The 13,369-nt window shown below is 44.3% G+C and overlaps 1 protein-coding gene and 1 long non-coding RNA gene across 8 annotated transcripts in view; one reads left to right on the top strand and one right to left on the bottom strand.

Annotated features, from left to right (window-relative positions):
• The window catches only part of cntfr (ciliary neurotrophic factor receptor), a 153,964-nt gene that overhangs the window by 103,024 nt on the left and 37,571 nt on the right, over positions 1–13,369 (top strand). The gene's annotated exons all lie outside the window — the stretch shown is intronic.
• Positions 8,383–13,369, bottom strand: part of LOC129604906 (uncharacterized) — a 36,637-nt gene continuing 31,650 nt past the window's right edge. Inside the window, exon 3 of the long non-coding RNA XR_008696231.1 lies at positions 8,383–8,703. This is a non-coding gene — a long non-coding RNA (uncharacterized LOC129604906). The remainder of the gene's footprint in view (positions 8,704–13,369) is intronic.

The following is a 13,369-nucleotide window of genomic DNA, read 5'->3' as shown; positions in this document are numbered from 1 at the left end:
TTTTTTATATGCAGTTCCACCCATATGTCTGAGAGAGTTCAGCATTAAAGCTAATTACAGGTGGGTGTGCTGCTCATTTGATGCTAAATGAAAGGCACTGACTTAATATTTGACTTTGAAATGTGATACGTCTTTGAAGATAAATGCACCTAAGATTTCCCGTTCCTAAATGTTGCCTGTGCATACGTCCTAAACCTCAGGATGGATTCCAGTTACACTTTAATGTGTCTGAAATTATACAAGCCAATTATATTTGCATTTCAGATTGTGGTTTGCTGGGACGATATCACATCTGGACCCAAGTCAGAAATTCAGCAGTGTTAAATTAAAGGCAGCCAAGTGCAGAGAATTCCTGCTGTGTCCTCACTGTCTAGATCCTGTGACCTCCAGGTTAATGACGAGCCAACATCAAACACCTCTAGCATCAAATACCCTTTTAGAAAAGGTATTAGAGCTTATTAGATCTGACCGCTAGTGTCATTACAGAATTCAATCTAAGTGTTTCAAGGCTCAGGACACATTTCCTGGGAGACAGTGTCTGCTGTCCGTCGCATCGCAGTTTAAAAATGGATGAATTATTCAGCTGAGGTTACTACGTGACAATAGTGTGTCATATCGCCAGATTTGCTTTGGATATAAGAAACTGGGCCGCTGTAAAAATCAGAAAGCGGAATAAAGCGATGTCAAGGGCGATGTATACGGCTCTAAAATGTGAAAATCCATCTTTCATACAACATTAATTACCCTTCTGTCCATAGAGGTGGAAGGCATTACAGGCTATTGGAAGTGAATTCAGATGCAAAGTTGAGCTATTAAATCGGGATTAATGGTCTCACGGGTAAATGGAACATAATTTATTCAATTACATCGTGGTGTCACCGACTGGAGGCAGTGGGGAAGCGTGATGGAGGACGCATGGGCCTCATGCTTTACCACAGAAGATGTGTGTCTCCCTATGAAGCTCTGCACTACAACATGCTGAATACATGTCGAAAATGTCTGCTCATGAAAAGGTGTGAGCTCACGGCGCGTGGCCAGACTTCCCAGATGCAGAGCGAAGGTTTCTGGGAGTTGCCGTGTTTTTCCACCCAGCTCTCTTACAGTAACACATCACCGGTTGCGTCCTCTGTCGTGGCATCAGCCTGCGTCTGTCTGGCGTCTGCTGCTGACCTTCCACTACCTTCGAGGTATACAGACTGTCTGAGCCGCTCAGTGTAATGCATCAAAGCTTGGTTGTGCAGCCCTTGGACACTCTTGCTCTCTGTTCCTGTAGCCGGGTGTCATTGCTCCCCTCCTCTCATGTTTTGCTTTCCTGCAGGAGGACAGCCCTCCTGCTCCACACAGGTTTCAGCTTCCCTCATGAATAGAAAATTACTTCTTGAATATATATTTATATATTTATATGTATGCATACAGTAGATATATAATTTTTTTCTTCCCTGGCATCCATTTCTCCCTGCACCTGACCTTGCTTTGGTCTTAAATGGAAAATCATTTCCTCCCCAGCCTTAATGTTACACTCATTGTAAATCAACCTGTATCCAGTGAGAGCATTTGCTAAATGCACAAAATGCTAATGCAGAATGTAAAGCAGGTGAGTGCCAACTTAAAGGATTAATCCTTTCTTTGCAGCTAATGTGATATTCTATGCACCATCAATGAATGTCAATAAGCCGAAGCTACACAGGGACATTTTTTTTTTAAATAATTATGTTTAGTCTATTGATTTTCTTCAGAAACGGAGGTCAGGCAGATAACAGCTCTCAATGACACAAGCAAATAGTGCAGTGACTTTCATGGTCAAATTAATCTATTTACTGAGTTTTGTTTTGGGTCATGTACACACGTGCAGCTTGTGTGTTCTAAGGCACACGCAGTAATAAATGCACAGCAACCTCTGAATAACCCACATGAAAATTGATCTGTATATAATCTGACTCTGGAATTTCCCCCGACAGTATCAAAACCAGTCATTTAGCCTTCACACAGTGGTTACGTGACGTGTGCGCACACACACACAGACAAACACACACACACACACACACACAGACACGGACGCTGTGATGCTGATACTAGTGCACTATTTAGGTTTTGGTTCACGTTCAAGGCTAAAGTGTTTTGCCTTGGTTTTGTTGGCGGTTTGTGACCTGGATGCGTTTGGATCTCTCAGCTGTTCACGTGCACGGCTAATGATACAGGCGCTGCCTCCAGTCTCACCACACAAACAGCCAACCGTGAGGTGGAGCCAGGAAGAAGAGCGGGTTCCACACAAGTACTTGTCCTGTTCTGTATCATATTAAATGACTAAAATATAATTTTAGACTGCTGCTTACAATGCAGTTGCAATGTCAGTGAACAGCAACTAAATGCTAATGAGAAGTTTCAGAAATAGTCAAGGACGCAGCAAAGGCAATAATGAGAGAGGAGACATTAGTTTAGTGCAAGAAGATGGAGGAAAGTGAAATAGTAGGAAGTTGGTTCAGTGGAGCGTAAAACCAAATCATGAAGCTGTCACTAAAACCATCAGAGTTCAGGTGTCTACGTTTCTATTCCAGTCTCTATGAACAGTTTGGAGCTTGTGTGCTGCTTTGCTGATGACGCCTGCATCATCACAGGCTGACCTTCAGCTTCACCACTATGGTTCCGTTTAGTGTCCGGGCTGAGAGTCAGCGCCTCCTCCGTTGAGAGCGTGCTTCCTGCCAGGAGAGAGTCCAGCTTGAATGAGTCGCTGCCCCAGGGGCAGAATGGAGTGGAGCGTGTGTGAAGACCAGTCGTAGTAGAGTTTGGAGCTTCTTTGCATACAGACTAAGGTGATTTCTTCCCAAATGCCCCTTGAGGCATCTTTTAGGATTTTGATTGCTTGTCCCTGTGTGTGTGTGTGTGTGTGTGTGTGTGTGTGTGTGTGTGTGTGTGTGTGTGTGTGTGTGTGTGTGTGTGTGTGTGTGTGTGTGTGTGTGTGTGTGTGTGTGTGTGTAACCAAACCACAGTCTGTAACTGGACCTCACATCTTTCTGCCTGCCTTTACTTTGCGTTTGCCTTCTCTGTAGATTCATTTTCACTTCTCCTACATCAGTCTCCTTTCATATTATGCATTTTATTTCCTCTCTCGCTCTCTCGCTCTCTCTCTAAAGTGATTTAGCAGCATATGATTAATGACGGCCATTAGTAGCTACATTATCGGCGGGCCTTGGAGTTCACCAGGCTCTGCCCATGTACTGCAGGATCCGTCCACATGTGCGCCTACGTGTCCGTTCCAGCGTTTCACTGGGTCAGACAGACACACAAACACACATTAAATGCATGTTTTGCTGGCGGGTAATTTGCACGTAAACACACAGCGTGGCAGCGTGCATGCCTGCAAGTTTATTAAAAACGTAATTAAGGTTCAGACACCTTGAAATGAGACCGCGGAATTTTGTTTACTGTCATCACATCCAGATAATGAGGAATGCAGAAAACCTTAGAATTCTTGAAATAACTTGAACTCAAATGCGCTTAAACTAACAGAATTATTAACTTGTTTCATTTTAATGGCGGAGACGCAAACACAACAAAAGGGAACCTGGCAGCTGCGTTAAAGGGGTTTAATGGTGGGTGAACGTTCCTCTTACATGTTGTTGCTTCCCTCCTTAAACTCTGGCAGACCCTTCGGTTTAATACACGCCGTGTGCCTTTATTGATGCCACAGATTAGCAGCGATGAAGGATATTTGCCTCCGTATGAAATGGAACGCGGCTGCTTCTCTTTGCTGGGTGAGACGCTGTGAGACGTTTGAATCATAAGCGAGTGGAGCCTCTTACGGAGGCTTCTGACCCTGCAGACAAATAAGCCAAATATAAACACGCTGAAATATCTGGAGCCTGAGAACAAGGAAAAGCAGCACTCACTAAACTTCACTCCGGTGACAGGGTGTTGTACTCTGCTGTTTTTCACCCTCGCAGGCTGTTGTTTGTACATCATAAAGAGCAGTTTTGTCCTCTGTGTGTGTCTGATAAGAGGATTTGGGAGGTTTAAAGCAACAATACTTTGCACATACTATAAGCCCCATATTTACTGTTCACTTTTTACCTTCATCCCGCTTTGCCTTGTTTTCTGAATTTATTTATTTATGGTTTTCTTCAGGGATCACACAGAAAGAGTTTGCTGGGTTTAAATGAGGCGAGCGCGACTGTTGTTTTTTCAGAAGACGAACTGGAAGACTGGAATAAAGAAGCAGTTGTTATAATGCAGCCTTTGCTACTTGAAAGGTGTCGTATTTACAGAAACACTCCAGCACGCGGTGCAAATCATTTAGAAAATCCTTTTTTTACCCTGTGGTTTTTAGGGTTGACTACGACCTTTCTCAATGGTGTTACATTAATTTCCCATTAAAGTCCATGCAGCACCTTAGCTTGGACACTAGTGAACCTTTTCCTGTCAGACAGACCCAACCAGCCGCAGGCACAGTCGCCATCAGCAGATAGTGTTTTGATTCGTGTCAAGTCTTCTTTTTTCCTTTATCCTTCAAACCTTGAGTTTACGACATCACGCAGCTGGAGGATGCTCTCAGAGATGATGTCAGGAAATCACAGATCCTGATCACTCACCGCGGCGTAAGCTCAGCGGCTGCTGTCTGAGCAAAGCCAGTCTTCGTGGGCTTTGAATGAGGTTTTCCATCAGGACAGCACTGGTCACAGGTTTCCTTTTCTGTAATTTTACCTCCTCTTCAGCCTGTAATTGAATATTCCATCTGTTGCATGAATTCATAACTGTTTTTAGCAATGTGGAAATCTTTGCTCCACATCCACTTTTCCTTCTTCTGCTTCTTTCTTTTCTGTCTCGGTCGTGGCTTTTTTGTTGACCAGAGCTTTTACAGAACCTGGACTGTTGTTTATCCACCAATCTGGCATTTTGGGCACATTACCAAATGTGAAATTCAGTCTTTTATTCTTTCTCCCATTCCCGCTCTGCTGGTGGACAGATCGCTCAGCCATTGGTGCGTGCGTCTCTCTTTCCCCTCTCCCCGTGTGTCAATCTGTCCCTCTCTGGCTACGGACTGTCACCCTACATTTATGTGAAGCGCGAAGGAGAGGGGAGGGAAGTGAAAGGGGAAGCTATGCATGAGGGGACGACAAAAAGCCCATAAGATCACATTGGCGAGCTTGGGATGATGTTTAGTGTTGGGATTTGCTGTTGTGTGATTTGCATACATACATTTGTATCGCTGTGCCTTTATGTTTGTTTGTCTGAGGTCCGTGTGTGTGTGTGAGTGAGTGGGGACGTGATCCACAGCGGGGGGTCATTCATGTTTCTGTGGCCCGAGCGCTTCAGAAGCTCTGTCGACCGCTCTCAGCCCTTCTTCGCCTCTTTCCCATGCTCCCTCTCTTTTTTCACGGCTTTCCTGCCGCAGTTTTACACTCGCCCGTCCTCCCAGCTCTCCCTCTCTCTCTCTGTGGATTTACTCCACTTTTGCCCTAATCTCCCTCCGGCCTTGTTTGGTTTTTATCTCCATTTACTTTTTGAGGCTCTTAACTCTTCTGTTGTGTTCATTCTTCACTTTGTGTTTTCTCCTCTTCTGGTCATTCCCAACTTTTCTTTTTTCCCACCAACTCCTGGAGTATTGTTTCAGCGATGTCGCCATTTTAGGACCCTGTCATCACTTGATGATGGAGAGTGGAGTAGCTCACTTGAGTGAAGCCACAGTGTTAACGTTATCTGCAGTTTCCATTGATCAGAAGTGTGAGTGAAGCCGTGGCCCAGTTATAAATGAGCCTTCAGCTCAATCAGAGACAATCAATCTCAGACACATCGTACCAACGGCTTTGGCATTAGATGTACTTTTAAAGTAAAGTTCCTAAAAAATTATGAGGACCCAGTTGATGTTTACATTGTGATGCATCTTTACTGGTAAACTTCCTCCTGCCTCCTCCTTTGTGCTGGTTAGGTTCAAACTCGGTGCTAATGCTCAAAGAGCTGCAGGAAGTTGCACGTTTTTTTTGAATTTACAGACTTTATCCCTTTAATTAAGTGCTGCAGATGGAGGGTGTGTAACTGCTTGGATGCAGTAAACAAGACGGGAAACGCATTCAAACATTCTACAAATGGCATCGGATCACTGATATTGGAAAAAGTCACCTCTCAACCTTCTCTAGCTCAGACGCTGTCGTTCTCAGTTATCATCTTATTTCTGATGGAATTGTGTAAACAGTTATATGGTTGAAGACTTTACGTAAATTGAACCATACATTCAAAAATGTGTTTGTGATTGGGCGCTATCGTAGAGAGCATCTGAATTACAGAAGACAGGCAGCTGAGACAGAAGAGCCGTTAAACAGAAAACAAGAAAAAAAATACTGTACATTGACAAATAATAAAAGAAGCACATGGACTGAGCCAAATGAAGAGAGAACAGTTTTAGGTCTTCATTCTCCTCAGAAGTCAAGGAAGAACCTTGAACCTTGAATTACATTTACCTATTATAGATGTAATAAAAGGTCAGCGCTATTAGCTACACAGTCGCTTCGAGATTTAATGGTCTTTCTCCTGAAGCTGTGGGATTTTTATTATCACAGATAATAAGAAATGTCTGTGGTCAGTGATCAAATGTCCGTGCATCACTGACGAAAGGCAGGTTTACACTTATAGTGGCCATTTGAAAAGACAGGTGTGTGTGTCTGATTCTGTTCTGTCTGAACTGAATCATGACTTTTCCTTAGAAATGTGTGAAATGCAAAACATCTGCCTGCTCCCTTCAGACTGTACACACACACTCACACTGAGGACAATAGATGATGAACTGGCTCTTTTCATCTCTACAGTAAATGTATACACACACACACACACACACACACACACACACACACACACACACACACACACACACACACACACACACACACACACACTTTATGGCATGATGCGTATTCCTGCTCATGACCTGTCAGATCCAAGAAGTGTAAAATACTAACAAGGCTCCTATTCACTGGACACATGCCAGCCTACACACACACACACACACACACACACACACACACACACACACACACACACACACACACACACACACACACACACACACACAGTGAGGCCGTACAGGCTCTCACACACCAGCGTCTGCAGGTTACGCAGACAAAACCAATGAATGAACACACTCACATGCACAAACTTCTCCAATTACACAGGGTATTTTCTCAGAAAACTCCCACGCCGCAGGTGACTGACCCCTGGCGTTGAGTCAACACACGCCGCCTTTCGCACACTCGCACGCACGCGCTTTCCTGTCGGCCGGATGAAATTACGCCTCAAAGTGACCGCACAATCAACAGCGGCGCAGTTCTGAGCGTGGACGGTCCCCGGTCCAGACCGCGCCTGCTGCCGCATGCGTTCATCACTTGTGAATGCGCCAGAACGGGCCGTTCTCAGATGATGACGGACGACGACTAGGTGTTCAGTTAACTTTGATTCTCAAACTTCCTCCTCAGTCTATGATCCTCTTATTAACTGTCAGTTTGTTGTTTTTACATCCTTGCTCTTTGGATCTGTTCTCTCTGTATATGTAAGTGTACTTGAAAAGAATGAGCAGTGTGTGTGTGTGTGTGTGTGTGTGTGTGTGTGTGTGTGTGTGTGTGTGTGTGTGTGTGTGTGTGTGTGTGTGTGTGTGTGTGTGTGTGTGCAGCTTTAGTGTAATGGAGAGCAGACCGAGTAGCTCTCAACCTGCCAGAAGCACACTAATGTGTTTATAATGAGGAACAAGTGTATTATGACTAATGTCACAATGAATGAATTTCAGAGTGAATCATTACCGATGTCGATGCTCTTAACGCACTCATTTCTGTCATGCTCCCGTGCGCGACAGTTTGCAAAAGGAGTCTTTGTAATGAAGTGGACTAAACATTTGGTTCTGCCTGAGAACCTGCGTTTAATCTGTTTGTACACTTTATGTTCAGCACAAGGACAGAAGGATTGAGATTCTGATTGGTTAAATGTTCATTTATATTTGGAGTTTACAATTTGTTAAGTCTGACAGTAGCGTAACAATGTAAAACAAACCATTGCTTGTGTTTTGTTGAGGCGAGTAGTGAACCTAAAGAAGTGGGAAATAAACAACCTTTCTCCTTCACCCAGAAAAAATGTCCAAACCGCATTGTGTGTGAAACCAAGCGGGACGTGGTGATGTTGTTGCAGACCTGTGGCCCGTCTGGGTTGGGCCGCGGCCTCGTCCCGTCTGCTCCAGCACACAGTGCAGTTCATGTGTGTGGATGTGCTCGGTTTTAGCCGCAGCACCGGAACCATGAACCTAGATGTTCAAATCCAGCGTAGAGTTCAGGAAGATGTGATGCTGCAGTGCCACAAAACTCAAAGAGTTAGCAGCTAAAGTACAGTAAAATAATCTGATATCTGCAGGTGGACAGTGTAAATGCATATTCAAACCCAGCAGAAATGCACACTATTAACTGTTTATTTACGGAGCTATATAATAACTGACTGAACCTGTCTGTCTCTTAGATTTTCTATTTTTTTATACACTTGGGACACGTTTTTTTCTGGGCCTTTGCTGTTTGAAGCGAGGCTTCAGTTCACTTGGTGAAGTGTGACAGGTGCTGTTAAAGGCATGTGCTGTGCAGAAACGCTGTTTTAGTCTCCCTCGAAGCAGCGGTCTGGCTTCACTTCAGTCAGACTCCAGTGAGTTCCCCTGAGGTCCGCTCCAGATGTCGAACCCTAAACCTGCAATTAATAGACGTTAAATAATACGAGTCGGTGAATGTGTTACATCAGTGTGTCATTAAGTACAGCTGTAATCTGTGAGGAGCATTTATCATTCTGTTATAACACACATTATAACGGATGAAGCCAGTTTCAACTGTTTGAAACAGGTAACAGCAGATCATTTCAAACCAACAGTCAGTGTTTTACTTTAATTTACCACCAACCAACTGGAAACAAACCCAAATCACCTGTTTGCTGTTGGTGTTAACCTTGTACTTTCTGTCTAAACATAGTTCAGTACTGTTCTCAACTACTGAGGCCACTGCAGGTAGAGGCAGAGTGGAGACCAGTCTGCAAATCTCATCTCTTTCTTTCTTTCTTTCTCTTTTCTGATCGTTCCTAGTGTGGAGCATCAGTGGAGACAGCCCTGGTTTAATCTTAGAACTAATCTGTTAATCCTATTAATTATCACAAAGCCATTATTCCACCCAGTTACAACCCCACCACCACCTGCAGCCGTTCACCACACATGCACCCAGAAGACACACCAACACGTGAGAGCGAAGACAATCAAGATGGGTTCCAGTAGGAATAGTTCATTTATTGGACTCTTTCTTTTTGCTGACGACCATTGGTGCTGCTTCCTAAATCACAGGAGCAGGGAAACATTTATTAAGTAAATGTGTAAATCTGACATTAACATCTCAGCAGCGACTGAAACATGAACCCTCTGCTTTCTGCAAAACATGACGCCGGTATCGATCCTCATTCAGCCCGTTTGTCTCAATATGACCCGTCCAGGACGTGAACATGGGAGCATGTGAATATGCTTAATGCTTCAGAAAAGCAGCCAATGTGCAGACCATAATTCATTCACTCAGACCACTTAGCCTTATTAGACTACGAGAAAAGATTAATATTTCAAAACCGTAAACAGAAAAATAAAAAGAAGCCGTCTGTGCGTCATAACTCAGGCTCAGGCCACTTAACATTATTGTAAAGCAAACATTCAATATTTCAAAGCCTAAAGTTGAACAGACAGCTCTGTGTACAGTGAATGTGACCTGTTCCTGTCCCCTGTTCTGTGCTCTGACTGCATGTGCGCTGTATGTGCGTTGTTTAGATCAAATTAATCCAATGCCCTAAACAGAGCAGCTGCTTTTCTACAGGGAGAAACCGAGCGGATGTGGAAGGTAAGATGAATGGAAAAGGGGAACGAGAGAACCATGACAGCGAGGAAATGAGGCAGGGACAGAAAAAAACAAAAAAGACGGCACATTGCAAAAAAGGATGAAAGCATGCAAGAGAATTGGACTGAACGATTTACAAAGCACGGAAAGCATGTAAAGTGAGACGGAGCAGCAAAGTAATTAGCAGGAAGAGGGGAAATAAGTGAGTCAGAAATAACACATGGATTCTACATTTAGGGGAAAGAAAGGAGAAAGTGTGGAGAACGGGCAGAAGGAGGCTGTTTGGCTGCAGAGAGGTCACTTCTCGTTGTCGCTGCACCTGAAGCCTGACGTCAGCTCACACAGAACACACCATCACTCACACACTAATGACTGGCTGTCTCACTGCTGCACTGGCTGCTTGTGAGCGGTACTGGGCCCAGTCTGGACCTGTGTGTCCACTCCGGCAGTCATCACATCCATCTATGTCCAAAAGAGGTTTGGTTGAACATCGGCGCTATTGTGATTAGTGATTCAGAGGTCAGAGCTGGTTTCAGTGCGATGCCAATGATCTTTTCTAGTGCATAAGTACAGAACTTTTTCTAAACATTAAATCTGAGACGCGTCTGAGGCTGAAACCCGGGGCTCCATGTGGGTAGATTTGATTTCAGGCTACATTAAGCATGTCTAATCTAATATCTAATGGTCTGATTGACAGATTGCTATTGTCATTCTTATTTCCAGTTTGGTTATTATTGCCTTTATTGATCTGATTACCAGCCGTCAATGTGACGTCTGACAGCCGTGTCTATAGGTTTTGTGACACCCAACCCTTCGCTGAAATCATTATGGACCAAGAGTGGTATCGATTGATAAAATGAAGGGGATCTGCCTTAGATTAGTCCAGATTATTGTGAATTTCATGGGTGGCATCGGTTCCTAATTTCATCTGCTGATGACGCATTGGCTGCGTATGTGAAGCTCATCTATGGTCACACACACACACACACACACACACACACACACACACTCTCACACGCACGCACACACACACACACACACACACACTGTGGATGCTGTCTTATTTACCACTCTCTCCTTTGCTCGCGTTTGACAGAATTCCCTGTAATTAGTTTGGCCAAAGCTGCTCTGCAGTTTTAATGGGCTCAGATGATTTCACCGCATCAGCACCGAGGTTTGGAAGAGTTCATGCAGCCACTCGATACCTCCAACCCTCAACTCTGTGACTTTGCGGGGGACGTGCATAGATAATTGTGTGCGTCCTGCCCGCCCTGTGTCTTTGTATATATATTGTTTTTTGCACAGCGAGTACGTGCGCACTTCTCCTTTAAATGCAATAATGACTTATTGATCTGACGACAAATTACCTTGTCACCACAGAAGTCTGCCTGACTGGTGTGTGACGCGTTTCTCTCCTCCACTTTGTTTAACTCTGCTCTGCAGCTTCGCTCTGCGTTGCTGCAGCTTTGATTCTTTTGCCTCCGCGCTCCCTCTTTCTCTCTGTCAGGACGGCAGACTTTGCCTGTGATGTGGTCGTGCTGAGACATCCGAGGGAAAGCAATCTGTCCTGTGTGATTTTGTGGTCAGAAGTTAGAGTTTCATGCGGCGTTAGCTGTTGTGAAAGTCCCGCGTCGCTCCCACTTCTCCGCTCTTTTCCGTGTAACGGCTGTGGAAGGCCACCGTATCCTGCAGCACTTGGCTGTGATTACACAGCTGTTTGAAAATGATTCTTCTCGAGGGGTGCAGGAAGGCGGCGGCAGCGCCACATTACATAAGGCACTTTGAAAAATTAAGGTAATTTCCATCTTTAAAAAAATTGCTTAAACCAAGCAGCGGTGGCTTTCAGGGTGACGGATGTGCTGAGTTTTTTAAAAGTGCGCAGCCGTTTTATGTGCGGCCGTTTCACATCCTTTCACGTTATCTTCTATTTCATTAACAAGAAGTGCTTCCTAACAAAGTTGTTGGTGTCGAGGCACTAAATAAATAAGTTGACTTGACACTTGGCAAGTAGCACCTTGAACTTGCGTATTTAGTTGAAGCATTTATTAGGTTTCCTTTGATTCATGCTATTATCTTTACACTTTATTCAGTTGTAAAACCACAGTCACTCAGCATCCGTTTGCAGGAAGCTATAAATACTGGACAGTTTGTGAGTAAGGCTGCGTTAGATGTTTGTGCACACTGGAAAATCATCGCACTGAGGGTTCAACAGTTTGAGCTTCAATTCCCCAAATGTCGCCATTCTAGCAAAAATAGCATTATTCAGAGATCATCAGCTGCTGGAATGCTGCATTCAAGTCAATACAGAGTGCAGGTCATTCGTGTTTTCATGACCTATAACCTATTCTGATTACTTTAAACCTCACGTTCGCAAACAAAATCTAAATTTGCATATTATAGTTTCATAAATCAATAATCCAGCAATAAAAATGAACATTATTGCAGTTAATGAACTCATTAGCAGGAAAATACACTTTTTTGCTGTTACTTTCTGTGTTTGGCCAATTTAGTTAGTTTTCCATCTGCACCAACTCAATGACTCTAACACATGTTTTAATAAGAGCTGCCACCAGTGCCATCTTCTAAAGTTGTGTCCTCTTAAGCACATCTCGTGTAACATAGTGCAACTTGTGTGAAAACCATCTCCCTCTGGGGTTGTGGTGGGGGCGCTGCTGTTGTCTGATTCCTCTAAAGGAGATTAATGAAAGGACTACAAACAGAAAAGGAGGGGATAGACGGAGGGATGAGAGAGGGTGGGATGGGTGTGTGTGTGGGGGGGGGGGTCTTCTGTGAAGTCCATTCATGCCCTGCTGAATCAATGGAATTCTTTCTCCCTCTCTCTGCTTTTCCCCCTTTTCTTTCACAATTTCTCATTCCTTCACAGATTTTCTCTCGCTCTCTCTCTCTCTCTCTCTCTCTCTCTCTCTCTCTCTCGCTCTCCCTCTCTCTCTCTCTCTCTCTCTAAATCATCTGGTTCCCCTCTCTCTCCTCCTCTCTCTTTTATGGTTTCTATCCCTCACTCTCCCCACATTCCTCCTGTCTTGCCTGTCATGGGCTTATGTCTGTGATGTCATTCAGGACAAAGAAGCCAAGCTTGCCTGGAATGTGGCACGGACCGAGAGAGAAAGGGTGAAGACAGAGGGGGGAGGGGGGGGGGACCAGATGAGAAGGAGTCAGAAAGAGAGAAATGTGGAGATAAATGTCATGAAAATGTCAACGCAGACTTTGAATGTCTAAAATATGTGAAATGTCCTCAATTTAAAATGGCACACAACACTGTCTCCTCCAGTTAATGGAACAAAACAATGTTTGAGGTAAGACTGTTCTTACTTATGTGTTTGTGAGTTAAAGCAGGAGCGTTCAGGCAAACGCAGCGTGATGTATGGAGTCTGGAAGCCACGTGAACCTGTATTTAGCCCATTGATCTGGTCCCTCACACACAGTTGACACACAGCTCATTTAGCAGCTGCTTTACACAAAGTGGGAGCAGAAAT

The sequence above is a fragment of the Betta splendens genome, chromosome 12, assembly GCF_900634795.4.
Source record: "Betta splendens chromosome 12, fBetSpl5.4, whole genome shotgun sequence".
Taxonomy (NCBI): domain Eukaryota; kingdom Metazoa; phylum Chordata; class Actinopteri; order Anabantiformes; family Osphronemidae; genus Betta; species Betta splendens.
The sequence above is the reverse complement of the archived record's forward strand: the minus strand, read 5'-3'. Positions and strand labels throughout refer to the sequence as shown.